A 13,261-nucleotide genomic window follows, 5' to 3' on the forward strand; every position below is an offset into this window, starting at 1 on the left:
ACAAATTCCTATGTGGTTGTTGTTGTGTAGTATTTGTTGTAGTATTTACTCTACCTTTTTTGTTCTACCATGTGAAGAAACCCGACAAAATGCTCTAATGTAAATATGCTATGGGTACAATGATCATCGACCAAATTTAAAAAAAAATATTTGGACGAAAAACTAACAAAATTGCATTATTGGTTACATTTTGGTTATTTGCTCATACCCCGATACCCATACGTTTTTTCTTTAATGTACCACAAGCTGCAGCGATTTTGCATTATGAATGGCCATATACAGCAGCCAGCCATCCAATGCACGTGAGCTTGCATTTATGCTCGCTCCTACATCCGCACACAGTCAGTCACACCAGCATTCATTAGCATCTACAATATGGGATACTTTTACTCGACCACCAATTGTTCAAGCGCTTGCAGTACCAACTTTTTTCCTTTTCTTTTTTGGTTTGTTTGAAGTTCAAATATTTTGATTTGTGGTGAAAAATATAGGTTGCCACTTTTAAAATTATTTCTACTCTATTTACTTGCAAATGTTTAACGGCTATGAGCCAGCCAGCACAACGCTATGACTAGATGTTGTGGTAGTGGTGATGGTGTCCGATATAGGCAAGGCGGCCCATTTGCTGATGCAGTTCTTGCTGTCGCTGTTGTTGTTGTTGACTGATGACTGCCGCCATTCAGCATTAGCAGATTATCCAGTAAAACCCATACGATTTATGTTTAGAGATTTTTGGTCTATTAACGAAATGAATTGTTTAGTGCAGTAATACACTGCAGATCATTTGAATAGGGTGGTTGATTGATTTTTATAGCGATTTGTTTTAATATTTGCTTGTAATGTGTGAAAACGGAGAGCTTCAACTTGCACCTACGCTAAGCCTACACTTATACACTTGCGAGTCGATTCAATACGAACAGAAAAACATATTAAGATATAAATATTATAAATTAAATCCTTGCATACTCGATTTTATAGATGGCGTATGAGTTATACATTCTCGGAAAAATTGAAATATCACTCATACGCACTCCATTGAAATTAAAAAAATCGATTCCCGAATCTTAATAAATGGCCTGTTCCCGTACTTTATAAAGTGGTAAACGATTTTCTTACAAATTTTGTGTAAGGGAACGCACAATGTGTAAAAGTGATAAAAATTTTAAAAACTTTTTAGTTCTGGAACAGAGCTAACATAAGAAAAAGTATTCATTTAGAAAAAGTATTTGAATTAAATGTTGGACTATTATAGAACAGAAAGCATTGTGAATTTGTCAATTTAAAATATAAATGTCGATATTTTACTATTTCTGGCATTGGTGTTTTTTATTTTAGTATATGTAGATATTTTCAAAACCAGTTCAACTCGATGCAAAATTAAATTTTTATGTATTTTCCCAGCATTTCTCTATTCTGTTTCTAAACTCATTAGCAATCATTTAGTAAGAAGAACTATTAGTTAAGCAATTATTTGACCAATTTGTATTCAACCACTCCAATATAAAAATAAACAATAACAACAATTAGAAAATACAAGTTTTACATTTCAACGATGTTAGTATAAATTACTGAACAATCCGCTATTGAATTTTTGTTTGAGTTTCCCAAGTAACTTTACCATAAATGATAAATGGACATTTTAGAGGTCATAACTTTGAATAGCAAGACAGTACTTTTTAGTACTACTTTATCAATTTTGTCGCAGAAAAGCGTTCGTATACTTCAAAAAATTTTATCTTTAAATAAATGACTCTGAACGCTCTCTTCTCCTCCGCCAGGCAAATTTGACAGGTGAGAAAAGATGCTAAGGAACAGTCCAGACGGGTTTAACATGCCAAAGCCCAGAAATTATTTTTGTTCTTTCATCTCAAGTGAATACTGAGCTCCCGGTGGTGTCACCTGGGGGAACTGCCTTTAAAACTCTTCAAATGTGATGAGTTAAGATGTGCCGCGCGTTCGCTCATAAGGAGTAGTAACCACCAATATAAAAAATATCCTACTATGAAAAGAAAAACAAACCCCTCTAAAATTGACTACCCCAGCTAACGTTTTAAGAACCATGATTTGCGATTCTGCACCTAGAATGTTCAGACTCTTTATTGAGAAGGAACCGTTTATGCACTGGCAGACGTAGTTGCAAAGCACAAAGCCGATATTACTACCATACAGGGAATACGATGGATTGGGAAAGACGTTACAACAACACCTAAAGGCGAAGAACTGTATTGTAGCTGACATGACACAAAACATGAGTTTGGTTGTGGATTTGTAGTTGGTCGGAGGTTAAAACATTTGGTCTCCAGCTCCACCCCTGTGAATGAAAGACTTGCAACAATTCGGATAAAAGCTAAATTTACCAACATCAGCTTTATTTGCGTTCATGTTCCCACTGAAGACAAGGACGAACAGACAGAAGATATAAGCTTCGTTCCAGAACTAAAAAGTTTTTACACATTTTCACCAAAATGCGTTCCCGTACACCAAAAAAGTTGCAAAATGTTTACTTCTCTTTGAAGAAAAATGGCTCTGAATAGCTTTCCCTTTAGAAACTTTTTACACAACAAATTTGGGCGAGCACAAATGTGCAACATGTTTGCCGGCTTCTGATTGGTTGACTCGCCGACTTTGACATTTGTTCCAGTTTTTTTGACGTTTCAGCCATTTTTCCGTTCCCGTTTATTTTGGAAAAATGTTTATGTAAAACTCATTTTCGACAGTTTGCTCTTTTGACACATTTATCATTAAAAAAAGTACTGGAACGAAGCTATATTTTGCGAGCGCTTAGAAGAAACATATGTCCGTGGCCCCGCCCATGACATTAGAATTATTCTAGGCGATTTTAATGCCAAAATAAGAAAGGAGAATATCTTTGGCCCAACAGTCGGGAAATTCAGCCTCCACAGTGAAACAGCTGACAATGGTATGCGGATGAAAGACTTTGCAGCGGCAAAAAAGTGGTAGCTAGCAGTATCAGATTAAAGCATCTCGACATTTATAAGGGCACATGGCTGTCTCCCATGTCTGACAACAGTGACAAAATTATGAAAAACATCGATTTTTAGGTTATAAAATTTGTTTGTTTACTCTGTAAAACACCTTGTTCGTTGGGCTAGCTTTACGACGTTTAACATATCAGCGGCAAAGTATTGTCCACTCTATGCAAACAGCCACAAAATCCATACGTGGAAACCAGAAGTATACCTATGATGTGACCAGGAGTGTCGTGCTGTTACCGAAGAGAAAAATGAGGCATATAGGACCTTACAATCAGTAGCAACGCGTAGCGAACGGGGCAGGTATTGGGAGAAAAGTAGAGAGGAACATGAGAGAAAAGCAAAAAGCGGGAGCGTGAAAAAATCGATATCTACGGGAGCCAGAATAAAGTCCGAAAATTCCAACAAACATCAGTAGCGAAGACGACGAACATACCTGGGATCAGTGGTATGTTCGTCGTCTTCCCAAAAGATAATATTGAATGTATACCGCCCGGACAAGAAGAGGTAAAGACCTATTGCTTACAAGATAGTGTCTGGGATATAGTGCGGACGACTAAAGCCTATGGTCAACGAAATAATTCGGCCATACCGATGGGACTTTAGACCTGGCAAGTCCATCCATTGACCAGATACTTAACCTGCGGCAGAATCGAGAATTGGAAAGTATCAGAAAAGTGCTCCTTTTCGGATCACAGGATGATACTATTTCAAATCTCTATACTTGGGGTAACACAGAACCCTCATAGAAATCCCAGGAGGACGGATTTGGGTAAATTGGAAGCTTTGACGGCCTCAAAACTATGTGGAGGTGGAAGTAACACTCTTCACTGTCGAGGAGATTGAGAGAGCTGTGGATTCCCTAACCAAACCCTTCTGACGAGCTATGAGGACTCTTGTCCAATCACCTATCCGGGGAAGAAATCCCAACCGGTGTGGTGGACCAAACAATTAGCCAAGCTACGTAAAGCAGCAAGGCAATCCTACAATAAAGCCAGTAAGACGAAACTCAGTATGGTTTGGATAGCTCTACATATACACGAAATCGTAAAGCTATGTTGGGTTCCGGGTCACAGCAACATCATGGGAAACGAGGTAGCAGATGAACTGGCTCGAGGTCACTTTAGGTCTATCGACTTATCAGTTGATGAAACCGTCCGGCCACCGATGTGCCACTACATCGGCAAACTTCGGGAGATCTTCAATGAGAAAGCACATCAAAGATGGCTATTGGAACCTGGTTGTAGGGTATCCAAGGCAATCTGGCCTGTGGTTTCTCGTCGAAGAACGGCTTCCCTCCTCTCACTTGAGAAGTTAGGGATGAAAATCGCGGTGGGACTTATAACAGGTCACTGCAGAGTGAGGTCCCTAACTTCAAAATGGGACGACACACAGTGTTGCCGCTTCCACTATAACTCGGTCAATTTTAATCGGAGAGCCCTCAAATTGGATATGTGATATTTTCTTAAGCCTCTAAATAGCTACACCAATTTTCCCAAAAATCTGTTCAGATTTGGGTATAGCCCCCATATATATCTTTCCCCGATTTTGCTATAAGTCGGTCAATTTTGATCAGATAGCCTCCAAATTTGATATGTGATATTTTCTTATGTCCCTGAATATATATAGCCCCCATATATGTCTTTCCCCGATTTTGCTATAATTCGCTCAATTTTTGATGAATATCCTTCAAATTTAACATGGAAGGTTCCTCAGGCCCCTGTTCATTTGGCATTTTGGGTTCCCAATGGGGAAAGATATATATGGGGGCTATATCCAAATCTGAACCGATTTTTACGAAAATCGGTGAACCTATTCAGGGACCTAAGAAAATAGCATATATCAAATTTGAAGGCTATTCATCAAAAATTGAGCGATTTATAGCAAAATCGGGGAAAGATATATATGGGAACTATATCCAAATCTGAATCGGTAGAGCTGCTCAGGGGCCTAAGGAAATATTACATATTAAATTTGAAGGCTATTCGATCAAAATTGAGCAAGTTATAGCAAAATCGGGGAAAGATATATATGGGGGCTATATCCAAATCTGAACCGATTATTGTGAAAATTGGTGTAGATATTTAGGGGCTTAAGAAAATATCACATATCAAATTTGGGGGCTATATAAAATCTGAACCGATATATCTCAGAAGGTTGCAGGGATGGGCAGAATGTTTTTACACATTTCGCTTCGGAAGAGATGTCCAATTAACGGAAACCAAGAGCCAAGGTGGCAATAGGTGGCAATTAAATAATATAATCTACGAAATATTAAGAATTTATAATTTTTTTATCAAATTAAAATTTTTAGTTCTTGATAACGGTACTTTGCCCATTTGCCGAGTGAAGCAGTCACCTAATCGAGGGCTGCGCATCCTTAAACCTAACCTAAGACCTACCACTTTGTTGTCGATTATAAAGCAGCCGTCGACAGCCCCCTACGTTTAAAGGTATTCCAAGCCATGTCGTAATTTGGTATCCCCGAAATGCTCATTCGGCGTTGTAAAATGACTTTAATTGATACGCGAACCTCAGTTCAGATAAGAAGACAGCCTTTTGTGTGATCTCTTCAACATCCTGCTGGAAAAAGTTATGCGAGATGCAAACTTCAAAGGAAATGACACAATTTACGCCAATAAACACATGTTACTTGCATATTCTGACGATATAGACATCATGGGCCGATCAGTAAAAGAAGTAACTGATACCTTTAATACGGTCGAAGGAGAACTTGCTAAAATGGGTCTGGCGATAACGGCGACAAGACAAAATTGATGGTGTCGACCCGCAATGCGTCCATATAGCTAGAGCCAATTGAGGAATTTAGTTCCTATAATTTTGAGGTAGTAAAAGACTTCATCTACCTCGGTACTACCATAAAGAGAACAAACAACATGAGTTGTTAAATAAGAAGAAGAATTTTATTGGGCAACAGTTGCTACTTTGGCTTAAGTAAGTACTTTAAAAACAAAGTGTAAAAATAAAAATTACGCTTTACAAAACACTGTTACTATCCGTGCGAATGTATGGTTCCGAAGCCTGGGTACTTGTGCAAGCAGATAAGGCAGTGCTTGGTGTGTTTGAGAGAAAAATTCTTCGAAAGATCTATGGACCAATCTGCATTGACGGTTAATATCGACGTCGTATGAGCCATGAGCTGTATCTGCAATACAACGACATCAGTAGTAGGATTCTCTAACGCATTTTTTGATTATCGACAACAATCGGTAAAATTAAATTATATTAAATTATTCTTGTAGAAAATTATAGTCAACTAGCGGACCCGGCGAACTTCGTCTCGCTATTAAGGAATAAAATTTCATACAAAAACTCAATTTTCGATTTTTCCAATTTTCCGACTTTTCCAGAGGGATTTTCCAAAATTTTCTTCCGCAAAGACCTTCTCCTCGAAAATGCGAATAACTGACAAAAAACTTTACAGAAATCGGCCTAGCCGTTCTTATTTTATGAATTACTATACATTTTTTACACCATTTTTATATATATAGATAGATAGATAACCATTTCTTTAATCACTTTTTGTCAGAATCTACAGTTTTCGAAACAAGTGTAAAATAATCGCGTCATGTAAATTTGCTCTTATGCGGCGTGGTAATAAGTGCATACCGTGTATTGTTTGACTCATATCGTAAGAACTATACCTCATAGGCGTTTATTTTAAAGAGCAAGTCTTACTAGGCGTTTACATCAGACAGTTTGTCTTCAAATACAACTCTGATTTACTAACACATAATTTCCATAATTTGTTCAAAGACAGTCGGGTTAACAAATTTTTGACATTTTTGTAAAAATAAGTGAGACAATAATTGAAATGTGTTAAAAACAAAAGAACATGAACAAAAACAAAATATGTGAACGGAAAACAAAAAGAAATCGATGATTTTGATTTATAATTTTACAACTGTTTTTGCAGTTGTCTGGACGCCTACATCTCACAGACAAGTTTTGGGTTTTTGATAATCAATACATGTGTAAACGCAGGGTTATTGAAAATATTGTAGCCTATATGTTTCTCTTAGGGCATTTCTTGATAAAAACTATGGTTTTTGAAATAAGTGTAAAAGAATCGCGACATGCAAACTACCGCAAAGGTGGCGTAAAATTGTTTGTATTGTTTATATTGCGTGACTCATATCTAGGTAACCGTAGCTCCGATGTCAATCATATAAAGACCGATTTCTTACAGAATTTTATAATCTTCAACATTCTCTTAAGCATAGTTCTGGGAAGTATTATTGTTTTCGAGATATGATCAAAAAATAAAAAAAAAGTCCCAAAATTTTACCTTTGACCCTGAATAACTTTTTTGGCACACATGGACTTTTTGGATGTTGCTTCTAATGGCTAAACTTAGCTCTCCGCCAAAATTAAGCTTTGTGGGAATTTTTGCTATTTTAATTTTTTTTTGACTGGACTACTAAAAAGGTGTAAAAAACGGACCGCATGGCGGTACACGCAGCTTGGTAGTCACAGTCGGTACAAAGAAGCCCCAGATAGAGCCACTTGTTAGTACCTCTTATATTATTTTGTTTTTTATTCTAGGTTATAGGGTTGCCGTGGATCCATGTTATACAAATTTTTTAATTATCACTGTGCCAACAACATATTTTCCAGTATTTGGTTTTTTGGTTATTGGGCAGGGGTTTCTAAAATACTGAGGTGTTATTTTTGGTAAAATTGAAAACCGAATATTTTTGACACTCACTGTACATATGTTTGTTAATGAGACACATTTCTGAACATGACAAAGAGTTTATAACATACATATCGTCACCATAAATGCCGGAAGACGTAACCCACAAAAATAAAACTTTACAGGAGAAGCAAAAAACGTTATAAAATTAAAAACTGTTTTATGGAATATTAATCTTATGAAGGCGAGTATATGGTATATTATCGATCATATACGAAGGCGAATTAGTAGTGAAACCAAAACCGCTGAAATGTTTAGTTTTGAGATCCTCCATTACAACAAAATCTGCAATATTATCCAATTTTCCGAAATGCCATTTCATGAATACCATCGTTGTTTTTGAACGTAGAAGCTTGAACCTTTGCCAGAGCATGTATTTTAGCTTTATGTATCAGATTCCACCAAAAAACGAATTTCAATTTTCATGTCGGTTACGTCTTCCGGCATTTATGGTGACGATATGTAGTCAAAACGACTGAGGATAAAAATATAAATAAAACTGAAGTCGAATATTTTATGTTATCGAAATTTTCTGAAGAAATAAGTTGTCACTTGTGGGGAAGTGTTATAAATATCGAATACTCGTTCAATCGAATCAAAATATACAATTTTCCAAATAGTTTTGAGTACAATATAGTTCACAAATATTGCCACCACCCCATCCTGTGATATCTTTAAATTTGGAGAAAGTTTTTAAAAGATGCAGTTGGCTGAGGTTGCACCGCAACTTGGTCACATGTTAAGGCCTCAGGTGTTTTCAGATTTCCCTTACCATCTTTGCAAGAGGATATGCCTGTACCAAAACCTTCAATTCGTTATTTTATTTCTTCTTGGTTTGCTCATGCAGCCAAGACCAATTTCTTATTGATTTTAAGTTTTCAGAAACATTGCAATGCGAACGAATTGACTGTTGTTGTTGTAATAGTGTATGATAGATTTGTGAGTTTGTTTCGGTACAAAGAAGCCCCAGATAGAGCCACTTATTAGTACCTCTTATATTAGGTCTTAAATTGGGTTGGATATTTATACCCTACACCACTATGTGGGGAGGGTATTATAAGTTGGTTTTGGCCAAAAAGTTTGTAACGCATCGAAATAATGGTCGTAGACCCATACTTATATATACCAAAATGAATGTCTCGACGAGCTGAGTCGATCTGGCTATGTGTGTCCGTCCGTCAGTCCGTCCGTCCGTCCGTTTGTCCGTCTGTCCATCTAAACCTTGTAATCACGCTACAGGTTGCAATTTTGATCGGATCGTCACGAAATTTTGGATGTTGGTGGGGGTCCCGGAGGGGAAGAAGCCTATTGATTTTGGTGATGGTCGGATAATATTTAGGGGTCGGAATGGGCAAAAAACTTATGTGGATAAAAAGACAACGTTTTTTTTCAAAGCGAATATCTCAGCTTCTATACGGGGTATTCCAAAAGCAAAACCTGACAATAAAAGAAGAAAATATCGCCTTTCTAATGATGTAAAGTAGGTTCTCGTAGCAAAGCCTGGCTGTGAAAGTAGAAGATCCCATCTTTACAATGATGTAAACTAGGTCGGCGTAGGTGACCAAATAACGGAGATATCGCAATAGTAGGTAATACATCCCATTTTTCCACTTTTTTGGAAATCACGCTACAGGTCTCAATTTTGATCGGATCGTCACGAAATTTTGAGGGTTAATGGGGGTCACACAGATGAAGAAGCCTATTGATTGATGGTGATGGTCGGATAATATTTAGGGGCCGTAATGGGCAAAAAAATTTATTTGGAGAAAAAGACAACGTTTTTTCCAAAGCGAATATCTCAGCTTCAATATGGGGTATACCAAAAGCAGAACTGGCCATGAAAGTAGAAAATATCGCTTTCTAATGATGTAAAGTAGGTTCTCGTAGCAAAGCCTGGCTGTGAAAGTAGAAGATCCCATCTTTACAATGATGTAAACTAGGTCGGCGTAGGTGACCAAATAACGGAGATATCGCAATAGTAGGTAATACATCCCATTTTTCCACTTTTTTGGAAATCACGCTACAGGTCTCAATTTTGATCGGATCGTCACGAAATTTTGAGGGTTAATGGGGGTCACACAGATGAAGAAGCCTATTGATTGATGGTGATGGTCGGATAATATTTAGGGGCCGTAATGGGCAAAAAAATTTATTTGGAGAAAAAGACAACGTTTTTTCCAAAGCGAATATCTCAGCTTCAATATGGGGTATACCAAAAGCAGAACTGGCCATGAAAGTAGAAAATATCGCTTTCTAATGATGTAAAGTAGGTTCTCGTAGGTGATCAAACAACGAATATATCGCAATAGCCGCTAATAGAACCCAACTTTTTATTTTTGCGATTTTAATAAAAATGACGAATATCACAGCTTCGGTTGGGGATCTTCCAAAAACAAAGTCTGACTATGAAAGTAGCAAATCCCATATTCACAGTGATGCAAAGTAGGTTGGCGTAGGTGGCCACATAACGGAGATATCACAATAGTCGGCAATACATCCCATTTTTTTCATTTTTTGTAATCACGCTACAGGTCGCAATTTTAATCGGATCGTCACGAAATTTTGGGGGCTAATGGGGATCCCACAGAGAAAGAAGCTTATTGATTTTGGTGATGGTCGGATAATATTCAGAGGTCAGAATGGGCAAAAAACTTATTTGGAGAAAAAGTCAACGTTTTATTTCAAAGCGAATATCTCTGCTTCTAAAAAGGGTATATCAAAAGCGAAACCTGCTGATGAAAGTAGAAAATATCACCTTTGCAACGATGTTACATAGGTTGTCGTAGGTGGTCAAACAACCAAAAGCAGAACCTGGCCATGAAAGTAGAAAATATCGCCTTTCTAATGATGTAAAGTAGGTTCTCGTAGGTGATCAAACAACGAATATATCGCAAAAGCCGCTACTAGAACACAACTTTTCATTTTTGCGATTTTAATAATAATGACGAATATCACAGCTTTGGTTCCGGACCTTTCAAAAGCAAAGTCTGACAATGAAAGTAAAAAATCCCATCATTACAATGATGTAAAGCAGGTTGGCGAAGGTATCCAAATAACGGAGATATCGCAATAGTCGGTAATACATCCCATTTTTCAACTTTTTTGGAAATCACGCTACAGGTCGCAATTTTAATTGGATCGTCACGAAATATTGGGTGTTATTGGGGGAAAAAACCTTTTGATTTTTGATAATGGTCGGATATTATTCAGGGGTCGTAATGTGACAAAAAAAAATATTTGGAAAAAAGGCCAACGTTTTTTTTTCAAAGTTAATATCTCCCTTCTGTAGGAGGTATATCGAAAGCAAAACCAGGCAAGGAAAGTAGAAAATATCACCTTTACAACGATGTGAAGTAGGTTGTCAGAGGTGGTCAAACAACAGAGATATCGCAATAGACGGGATTGCATCCCTTTTTCCATTTTTGTGCAATCACACTACGAAATTTTGATCGGATCCTCACGAAATTTTGGGGTTGATGGGGGTCTAACACAGAAAGAAGCCTATTGATGGTTGGCATACATCCTTTCATTTTTTATTTGGGTTGTACTGTCGATGCACTTAAATGCGTTTCAAAAAAATTGACCTGTGTTAATGAAGAACAGGGGTAGTGGTGTAGGGTATCACATAGTCGGCCGCGACCCGACTATAGCCTTGGCTCACTTGTTTTTATTTACGTTGACTGAATATTTGACACCTTTGACCGCTTTATGTTTTATGCCTGAAATACTCTTTGCTATAAATCACTCCGTATAAGCCTACTTTCAAAAAACATTGCAACCATTTCCAATTCACTTGTCTTATCGCCAAATTTCGAATTCTTTTTGAGCCTAAGACAATCGTTGTAAGCCCTCTAACGCTATGACACTGCTCCACACTGTTGTTGGACGAGCAAACACCGATTGCCAGAGACACTGCACTGCCAGCCAGCCAAGCTTAAAGCAAACATTGCAACAAACCCATCTGCATCTGATTGTGAAAGCAAGTTTCATTTTCATTTTCTTTGCAACTCGGCGAATGTGTTTGGAGTCAATTCGAGTATTTGTTTTTCGTTTGGCCCCTGTACTCCCTTCTTTATTGATTTAAGAAGCATCATAGACGGACAGATGGATGGATGGATATGGATAGATATGGGCTGCGGATGTGTGTCTGGATGGAGTTACCAGCCAGCAACAACAGTAAGTACCCCACCAATAAAAAGGTAGGTAGGTTGGCAGTTAGGCCGGCTGGATGGCTAAATAATTTTTTTATAGCAACAAAAATTTGTTTTATGCGGTTTGATGTTTGACTATGCAGCAGCAGGCATGGCAGGCAAACAACAACAGCAGCAGTTGTTGCTTATGCAGCTGGGCTCTGTTGGCCGATGTTGTTTGTTGTGATTTCGTACTGTTCGTATGCGACACGATTCACGCTGCAGCAGCGCCTTTCACTGATATATAAAACTTGAAGATATAGCGCGCCGACACTCATTCAGTATTTGCGCATCGTTCAGTCAGCCAGAGCCCCAGCCGTTCATTCGCTCGTTAGTTCATTTATTGTCCGTCGGTCGATCGTTTACTTCAAAGTAAAGTTTTATTGCTTTGAATTACAAAAATAAAATAAAGAAGAACGGCAACAATCATACGGTGTGTGTCTGTGTCTAACAACCCAAGAAGAGTGGGTAAAGCAAACAATTACAACAACGATAACAATACAAAGTAAAATCTCACCGTTCTATTCTGTTTGATTGTGTACGGGATTTAATGTCACCGGAGAAGTAGTCGTCGGAAAGCAGAATCAGAAGAAGTCTTAGTGTTTGTCTCGCGCAATTAATTGGATCGGAAGAATTGGAATTGTTGTTCGGTTCAGTTGTCATAAAGAGGAAGTTAAGAATCTCAACAAAGTAATCTCAAAACAAAGTATGTTCAAAAAAGTGTTGAAAGTGTAATAGAAAACAAGTCAAAGAAATACAACAACAGCACGGCGCGACATCAATTTCAATAACAAAGTATTAAACAAATAGTTAATGACAAAAAAACGAATCGTAAAAAAGAAGATAAAATCTCTTTGCAACACAAAAAAGTTCATTTCGAATGAATGAATATGTGTTAAAAGTACAAGAAACTAACAAAAAGGAACAACAACAATGACAAAGGTACACATACGCAGGCGCACATTTATACTTGACAATTGCAAGTAAAAGGGACAATCACCTTTTGTGAAAATTTATTAGACAAATATAGAATTGTTTTGGAACTAAACAGGTGAAATGTATAGAATTGTTTTGGAACTAACAAGGTAATATTGAACATTGCTTAGAATCGAACTTGTCATCTTCTTATAATGGGGATTTTAAAGGATATAATATGATGTGAGTATCCTCGTTGTAACGTTGTAGTAGAGACCACAAAGAGTACATGCGGTAGAAACCAGAAATGAACTACCCGCGAAAATTCCAATTGTCGCAATTCAAGTAGTCCAGAACTAGTTCTAATCAGTACTAGTACAAATATTGGCCACTAAGTAATGCGAAGGGAACCAATTGTCACCTTTTTATCCCCAAGTAAACGAGGA

General features: G+C 37.5%; 1 protein-coding gene across 4 annotated transcripts in view; it reads left to right on the forward strand.

The window, feature by feature from the left end:
- LOC141404244 (agrin) overlaps positions 1–13,261 on the forward strand; it is a 91,242-nt gene that overhangs the window by 18,338 nt on the left and 59,643 nt on the right. Inside the window, exon 1 of one of the 4 annotated variants that reach the window (XM_073987637.1) lies at positions 10,773–12,606. The exons of 2 other annotated variants lie outside the window; for them this stretch is intronic. The gene's annotated coding sequence lies outside the window, so the exon portion shown is untranslated. Of the gene's footprint in view, positions 1–10,772; positions 12,696–13,261 lie in introns of those variants that run through there. One more of the 4 variants, XM_073987636.1, reaches the window with a different exon arrangement.

The sequence above is a fragment of the Musca autumnalis genome, unplaced genomic scaffold (genome assembly GCF_047663935.1).
Source record: "Musca autumnalis isolate F117 unplaced genomic scaffold, ASM4766393v1 scaffold_4, whole genome shotgun sequence".
NCBI lineage: Eukaryota > Metazoa > Arthropoda > Insecta > Diptera > Muscidae > Musca > Musca autumnalis.